An 8,509-nucleotide genomic window follows, 5' to 3' on the forward strand; every position below is an offset into this window, starting at 1 on the left:
GGAGGCAGGAGCACGCGGCACGACCGGCGCTGGTTTGGGCGGCTGGAGCAAGAAGACCAGAGGTTGAAGAAGCACTACGACCGTTGGATGAACATCGTACGGTAACAGGAGCTAGAATCGTTCATATTGCCTAAGTTGACAAAGCCCTCCGTCCCCGTCAACTTGGTAGGCCCACAAGTTGGCCTCCCACTATGCTGGGTTCCAGCTGGCAGGGGGAGTATTCATTTTTTTGTGCGTAATAAGGAGGCACTTCCTTGCGTGCGAAGATAGCTGGTGGGTCCAACATGTCAGCGGGGGGAACGTTATTTTCGCGAAATACAGAGGCCCTTCCGGTGGGTCCCAGATGTCAGGTGGAGGAATCATTATCTTGCGCGTAATAAGGAGGCATTTCCTTGTGTGCGGCCGTGGACCCAGCTGTCAGCCTCTCCACGCACAATCTACTTCTGATGGTGTCGTTCGTTGACCACGTTGACCACGCCGCGCCGAGCGCATCCAAGGTGGTGGACGACGGCGATGCTCCGAACAGCAACGAGCCGGAGATGGGAAGACGCGGGAGTAGAGTCGCAGACGGAGAGGTGTACGAGGGTTAACTGGTTCTAGTGCGGTGTGGTTCGGCAGTCGGTGGAGAAGAACAGGAGGTGTGGAGGGGTGGAGGGATGGCCTGGCCAACGGTGTAGTAGCGCTTCATAGCGAAGCGTGCTAAGCAGAGCTGCTAGCAGCAGGAGGCGGGAGGTGGTCCCGGCGGCGCTGGAGGAAGAAGACGAGAGATTGAAGATGGATGCCGGTCGTTGGATGTAAATCCAACGGCTAACATGTCAGAATCATTTGTTGACTAAATTGACAACGACTTGCGTTGGCTTCGACCTATTGGCCCACATTTCAGCCTCCAAAAATGTGGCACGTATTCAACCCATTTTTTTCAGAATTTACAATCTTTTTTTTTGCGCGGTAGAATTTACAGTCAATTTGATATTTTTTTTGAATTACAGCCATTAGCTGGGCTGGGTGAACAAATAATGTAGCGTCCATGCGACCCATTTATTTTATTTCCTAAAAAATTACAGGCTATTTGCACTTTCTCGAAATACACGATTTTGCTGGGCTGATTCTAATTATAATGTTGGGTTGGGCTAGCAATGTTATCAAAAAATAAAAAGGGGCTGAGCATTTTGTTATAAATATATTTAAATAATAAATGATATTATTACATTCGTCCTTAAATCTTACCAAGCTTTTGTACACAATCACTAGGATTTTCGTGCCAAAACAATCCAGGATTTTATTTGTTAAGAAATTATTTTTATAAGTTAATAAGATGTGGGATATTGTTTTCTTACATATGTAAGTATCTGTTAAATATATGATGACAATAAAAATAATATATAATAACATATAAAATAATTTAAATATATATAATATAGTTAGAAGGGAAACATAAGTTGGACCTGGCGTTCCTATTCTTATATAGAAAAATAGAATGGACCTCTGGGTTTTCTTCAAAAAAAAATACATAAATTGGGCTGCCAAAAATAAAACCTCGGATGGGAGGTCCATAGGCCGGTCGATACATGACGGCCCTAAGAAAATACAAACAGGCCTATGGACCTCCCATCCGAGGTCGTGGGCTGCGCATGTTAAAAATGAGAGCCTAGACGGGGCTGCCCAAAACCACGTCCAACACTTGCCAAAACTTCGTCCCTCGTTTTCTCTGTGTTTCGCACACTCGACATTGTGTGGGCATTTTGACTGTGCATCATATGAAGATGTGCTATGCATGAATGTTGATCAGCATGATGTTAACTGGCTGGTAGTCTCATTTTCGACCATGAATAAAACTTCCAACATGATGTTAACCCTGTTTGAAAAGGCCGTGTTAATATAAATGCTCTGCCTCTGAAAGTTGCAGTTTCTTATCTGAAACTGAACTTGCAGTTTTTCTTATCTGAAACTGAAACTTGCAGTTTCTTCTCTGAGAATCACATTGTCTGCACTTTTATACTTCTATGAAACTTCATTTTTAAGTGCTAAAAATAGATCTCTAGAATTCATAAAATACTTCATATGCTCAATAATGGAAATCTGAAATTCAAAAGACATTCATATCTGAAAGTACTCTCAAAATACACAACACAAAACACAATTCACAACCTGCAAATACTGACAACCCTAAGCTCCTCCTGACAATTCACAACCCGCCCGACTATTGGGCTGGGGGGGGGGGGGCAGCCCCCTCCTATTCCTCGGCGGCAGACAGCCGCCCCGTGAGACGATGTGAACGGCGAGGGAGACGATGGTGGGGAAGCATCGTCGGGCCAACTGCTTTTCTCCTCTTGCAGTTGGGTTCTGTCGACGAAGACTCCACCGGCTCGCTCTGGCAGGACACCCTCACAAACGGCACCCTGTAGATGCTCGATCCTTCAATCTCTGGTGGATGCTCCATCTGGGATCGATACTCCCACCACCGCTCCCTCACGATCGGATTCGGTGAATCTGTTTGCTCCATGGCCCAGAGGAGCAGCTCTATGTACTCCGGCGCGACTCCCTCCGGGAGTATCGCCGCCTTTTCGCTCTGTTGCAGATATTTGGCCATGGATGTTGCCGTCGCCGCTAGTTGGTCCTTGTTGTCAAACCAAGACTGTATCTCCAACATCCTAGCTAGCTTCATAGGGTCGCCGTCTGCGATCCTCACGTATCGGTTGTACTCCTCCATCGATCTACTTCTCCACAGCACCTTCACTCGCTGGCGGTGGTTTTTGAATGGAAGAGGAGAGGAGTAGCGCTGGTTTTGGATTAGAACGGGAGAGGAGCGACGCTGGTTTTGGACTGGAACAGGAGAGGAGGGGCGGTGGTTTTGAAATGGAACATTTAGATTGGAACAGGAGAGGAGCGGCGGTGGTTTAAGAGGAGAAGAGCGGAAGAGCGGCGCTGGTCTTGGAAGTATTTTTTTGTTGTTTTGCGTATTTTGGGTCAAAGTTTGACCACGTACTGTATTTGACAAGCAAAATGTGAATGCATGTCATCAAAAATTGTATCGTTTGGTTCGTATCTGAATGTACTTTCAAATTATATTATTTTTGCAACGTATAACATATATTTTATGTGCGAAAATCATGGTCAATTATGACCCAGAATAAAAGGGAGACTAGTTAATGTGGGGTCGCTTTCTTAATTGAAGGGTAAATTGATTTTGATTTTGATCCAGTCACAGCGCGCCGGCCCTCTCGTCCAATCCTAAATCGCTGCCGCACGCTCCTCTCCCTCTTCTCCATTGCAAAACCACCTCCTCTCCTCTCCATCATCTCCATTCCAAAACCACCATCTCGCCTCTCCCTCTTCTGATCTTCTCCATTGCAAAACCACCTCCTCTCCTCTCCATCATCTCCATTCCAAAACCACCGTCTCGCCTCTCCCTCTTCTGATCTTCTCCATTGCAAAACCACCTCCTCTCCTCTCCATCATCTCCATTCCGAAACCACCGTCTCGCCTCTCCCTCTTCTCTATTGCAAGACCACCATATCTCCTCTCATCTTCCAAAGCTAGCACCGGACCACTCAGAAGGAAATCTATGGAGAGGATGCAGCAGCGAATCAGGCAGATCGCCGGCGGCGACCAGGCAAAGTTAGCCAGGTTGAAGGAGATCCTTAGTTGGATTGACAATGAGTGGGAGATTTCGAGGACGGTGCGGGCCATGTGGCAATGTATGCGAAAGAGCGAGACGACAGCGATGAGGGCGGCGATGTACATGTACTCCTCGGCGGCAGTCACGCCGCAGTCCTCCGAGTTCATCGAGTATCTCCTCTGGGTGATGGAGCAGACAGATTCGCCCGAGGCGACAGTCAGGCGGAGGTGGTGGGCGTACAGGTTGAAGGTCGAGCACCCAGAGGATAACGAATCAATCGAGTATGGTGTGCCGTTCGTGAGGGTGCAGAGCCAGCCGGAGCCACAGGAGTATTCGTTCTCCCACCGCAAGAGGAGGCCGGATGGCGCGACGTCGCTTCCCCGCCGTTCTCCACGGTTCCCTCGACGCTCGCCTCGTTTCAACGGCGGTGGTAGGGTTTAAGGTAAGCTTCGCACTAACCTAATCTTCCACCTGCTCATGCTTACAATCAGTGTGACAGCTAATGAAAATCATGCTTACAATCAGTCTCTGAGTACTACGCCAATCACCCTAAAATAGCTCTGGACCTTTGGGTCAAAGTTGTGACACAGTGTACAAATAAAGAAAAATAGATTGGTGCTTCTTTCAGAAAAGAGTACTCCCTAGAAAACTGCCAATATAAGCTACTAGTATTTGGTTAGATGATTTGCTGCCGAGAAAGATCCGTCCACAGAGAGCGCCACACATCCCACTGGTGGTGGTGGATGCCAATGCGTGCATGCAGCATGGTTGGTGTCGGTAATTTTTACTTGGCACACCTCGCACTCTGCATATATGCCGGTTCCATACGTACATTTGTGCAGTTCCACCAAAATGCAGCTGAATAACCCTTTTTGCACAGATAATGAAAAAGCGCGATTACATTATAGTGGCACTAGTTGATGAAACACACAAAATAAATAGAAGAAAATATTGCGATAGTATCATAGTATGCCATGCTGCGAGGGCGAGATGGGCCCTGCGACGCCTCATACGGTATGCCTCATACTGGACATCGTCCCAAGTCTCCCAGATACACCTTCTGCCAGTGATGAACATCAGTGTACAACGGTAGTACAAGGAGGCGCCTTGAGACATTCAAATCTCTATTTTTGTACATATCAACTAAAATTAAGCACCCCAGTTTGCAGAAACGCTTAAACATTAACAATGGGACTAGTTGATGAAACATACATTAACAAAGAGAAGCACTTTCTTTATCTACATTGGAAATGAAATGATAGAGATGACACTCGCTCTATTTTAACTGTATTATTACTTCATTTTATGAGTGACACTAGGGTCGAGCAGGTGGCAAACGAGGTGTACCGTGCGTCGCAAGGATGGAGGCCGGGGATGCTTAGACTGGGATGCTGAAGCTGGCTCTTTTAATCACCAACATGGATGATTCAATTCATGGGACCTTTTGGTGCAGTTCACCTAAAATGAAGCAATGTCCCGTGAGCTAGCAGCTTCTTCTGCAATTTTTTTTAAGAAAAGGGCTCCAGCCCCGGTTCCATTTCCATCAGAAAACGAAACCCACAGAGCTTCTTCTTCATTAGTTGCAATAAAATTGAGCAACATCAAGGTTGGTTGTGAAGCTCCTGGAATGCTCAACTATAATTTGGATATCATTTGTGCAGTTCAACTAAGATCGAGCGTGAAATGTATATCTCTGTTTGCACAAAAAAGGTGGAAAGGAGGGTGACTAACAAGTGATGAAACATGCATCAAATGAAAAGAAGCATGTTCCTTATCTGAATGGCAATCCTACAAGGACAGTAGCAATTTCTAAAGCACTGGCATTGCTAGATATTAGTGTGGGCATTAGGATTAACTATGACAACCGTTAAATATGATATTACTTTGGGCACGGGAGAGTAGGCGGACCAGGACAGTTGCATTTCTAACGAAAAGAACCAACTTATCTTAATGGGAAATTTTAGCAGGACATGTAAAGAAGTGCCATTGATTCATATTACTGGAGGCATTACATTGAAAACAACATTGGTTTAACGTGTCCTTACTTTTAACAGTGCGAATGCTACATTTTACCAGTGGCATTACATAAGAGTGGCTCGGGGCAACAAACATCAGAACAAGATATCTGGGTTGGTCCCATTTTTGTTCAGTATAGCCACCTTATACTGTGTGAGGCTAGCAAATCTAGTGCTGGACTTACTCTGTTGACTTGTCCCCCAGTCCCCACGTTCTTTCCTTTTTCAACCAATAGATCCGGTTTATATTGAGTTTATACTGCGTTTCCCTTTATTTCCCTATTAGACCTAGAGACCAGTTGGATAGCCAGTCTCTGCTACTTTTCGCCCCCATTATTTCCTCTTTCGACCAAGTCCTAGATTTAGGTAACAAATCCTCCCCCACCCCACCCCCTTTCTTCCTTTGTTTGAACCAAGTAGTACTAGAATCGAGTGCATGAACTAGTTTTACCTCTTAAACGTAAAAAAATTAGGTGGTTTTCGAACAGCCGATCGATCCTATCTACGAGGGGGCCTGAGAAATAGTAAAAGATACAAATGCAGCGACGTCAGGAGCTCAGGAAGTAGAGCAAGGCCGGTTTCGAAGGAAGTTATACCTGATGGTCATCGGGATGTCGCTAGGTGGGCGGCGGGAGGCCGGATCTGCCCACACTACGGCAGCGAGGAAGAAGGGGTCGGAGGCCCTCCCTCGCCAGCGGTGCTTGGGAGAGAACGGCAAGGCAGGCTGATCGGGACGCGCCCAGCAGTGGGTAAGAGCCGTCGCGAAGGACGACCGCGTGAACGTTGCACCTTCTCACCTTCCCCGGCGGAGAGGATCCGGCTGGATCTGTGACCAGCGGTGAGCAGAGAGAGAGAGTGTGGCCACCGCTGTCGTGTTTAGATCTGGAGAGGCCGAGACAGTGTGAAGACAGCAACACTAGCAAGCAAGCGCGGAGGCTCCTGCCTATATAGTGGAGTAGTACTAGTTTTCTTTTGTCTACCGGAGCCAGCTTGACCTCGTCAATGACTGTCGAGAAGTCTTGATGCACGTGACCCGGAGGCACAGTTGTCGTCATTTTGATCTGAAGCGCCGGATTATAACATCTAACACGAAAAAATGCCACATGACAAGAAATCATAACCTCACTGCCCAAAGGAGACAACATGAATCCCGACGGACAAACTAGACGAGGAACAAAGATCGAATTAAAGATAAACTCGTAGAAAGGGGTCCGTCGATAGATGTCCTAATTAACATAGCCGGCTTGACCTAGATGGCAGCCGAGTAGTCACTGTTCGTGCATGTGCCCGCAATGACTAGCCCAACTCAGTTGTCACTGTTTAACCCTCGCAGTGATCCGAAGCACATGACACCTAATTTTGCGAGATGACAAGAAACCTTTTTTTAGATTTTTCACCACAACTACAGCCATGTACAACACAGCCTGCACGATATGTACACGATAGCCAATCCAGGCGTGTCTGCTGGAGTCTGGTCACATGCATGGACGAACTGATCTTCCGTGTCTTGCAGGGATCGTCCAGGCACCAACGTAGTACAACACTTCTCTAGTACTATCGCTCATCTCCCTCTTCTATTAAGTCACTTGACTTGCAGGGCCGGGGAGTGTGCCTATGGTTGGTTCTCAATTGCCGTCCCACATGTGTGTGCAAACGCAATATGACGCGCGTTCCATTCGGAGAGCAGCGTGCCAGACCGACCGACCGTCTGGGGTGCGACGCGAACGCGACAGGCGTGCTGTATACTCCGTACATGTGTACCGCCGTTTTCTAGACGCTTTGCTCCATGGCGCGGGCGCAATCCATGGATACAAAATTAGTATACTGTATACTATTTAAAAGTCGAGGGCGGGGCTTTTCCTGCGCGGTAGGCGGCGGGGTAGTTCCGCCTAGTCGGTTCGACAGAGACGCGAGAAGACGAGGGAGTAGGCTGCTGCAAACGTAGGGCTGTGTGATTTGACAGCGAGTTACTGCTGGACAGGTGGGGCCCTGTGATTTGACTTGCCATTATCATTTTAACTCCGGCGCTACGACCGGCGTGAGTCTCCCGATTCCTGACCACCTCCATACAGGTGCCTCTCCCAATGCTCCACCATGTAGTAGAGGCTGGCTCTTGCATGAGAGCCCACTTCTGCACTTTTTCCTTGCCTCTCTTTCCTCCACATATGCAAAAATGCCATGTAAAGCGCACTATTGTACTTACTTTTACTTGCTCCTACAGGTGCTTAAGCTTGCCACATAGGCATAAAGTCTGATGTGGCAAGTTAATCAAGAAGAGAGAGACTAGTTTGGTGACTCAAGGAAGAAACGGTGCTAAGCGCGTGTACCTAGGTGAAAAAACAATTTTGAGTCTATAGCTAATTAAATGAAGCAAACTTAGCAACACCATTTCATTGGAAGAGGTCACTCCTTGGCAAATGCAATAAATACTAGTACTCCCTGTGTCCCATAATATAAGAACGTTTTTGGCACTACACTAGTGTCAAAAATGTTCTTATATTATGGGACGGAGGGAGTACGAAGAAAGAGATAGAGAGGAGTAAAAAAATACACTTATAGCCAACCTTATAACCGACCTTGTTGTAGTATGAGTGACTAAGTGATGACTATGTATGACATGCCAACATCAGATAGCCTAACGCACCGTGTTAAATCTCCAAGGGCGCGACCGCGCGAGCGACGGGATGGTCGTGGTAGGCGCGACCATGATACGGGCTGCTGGCAGCCCTTGGATCTGAGATCAAACGGTCGCATGCTAAGTTGCTGAAAATTTGCAGAATAACCCTCCAGGATAGGATATTCACCCATAGGTCCAGAATCACGCCATGCAACCGTTCGATCTCAGATCCAAGGGCTCTCGGAAGCCCGTATCATG

This window comes from Aegilops tauschii, chromosome 3 (genome assembly GCF_002575655.3).
Source record: "Aegilops tauschii subsp. strangulata cultivar AL8/78 chromosome 3, Aet v6.0, whole genome shotgun sequence".
Taxonomy (NCBI): domain Eukaryota; kingdom Viridiplantae; phylum Streptophyta; class Magnoliopsida; order Poales; family Poaceae; genus Aegilops; species Aegilops tauschii.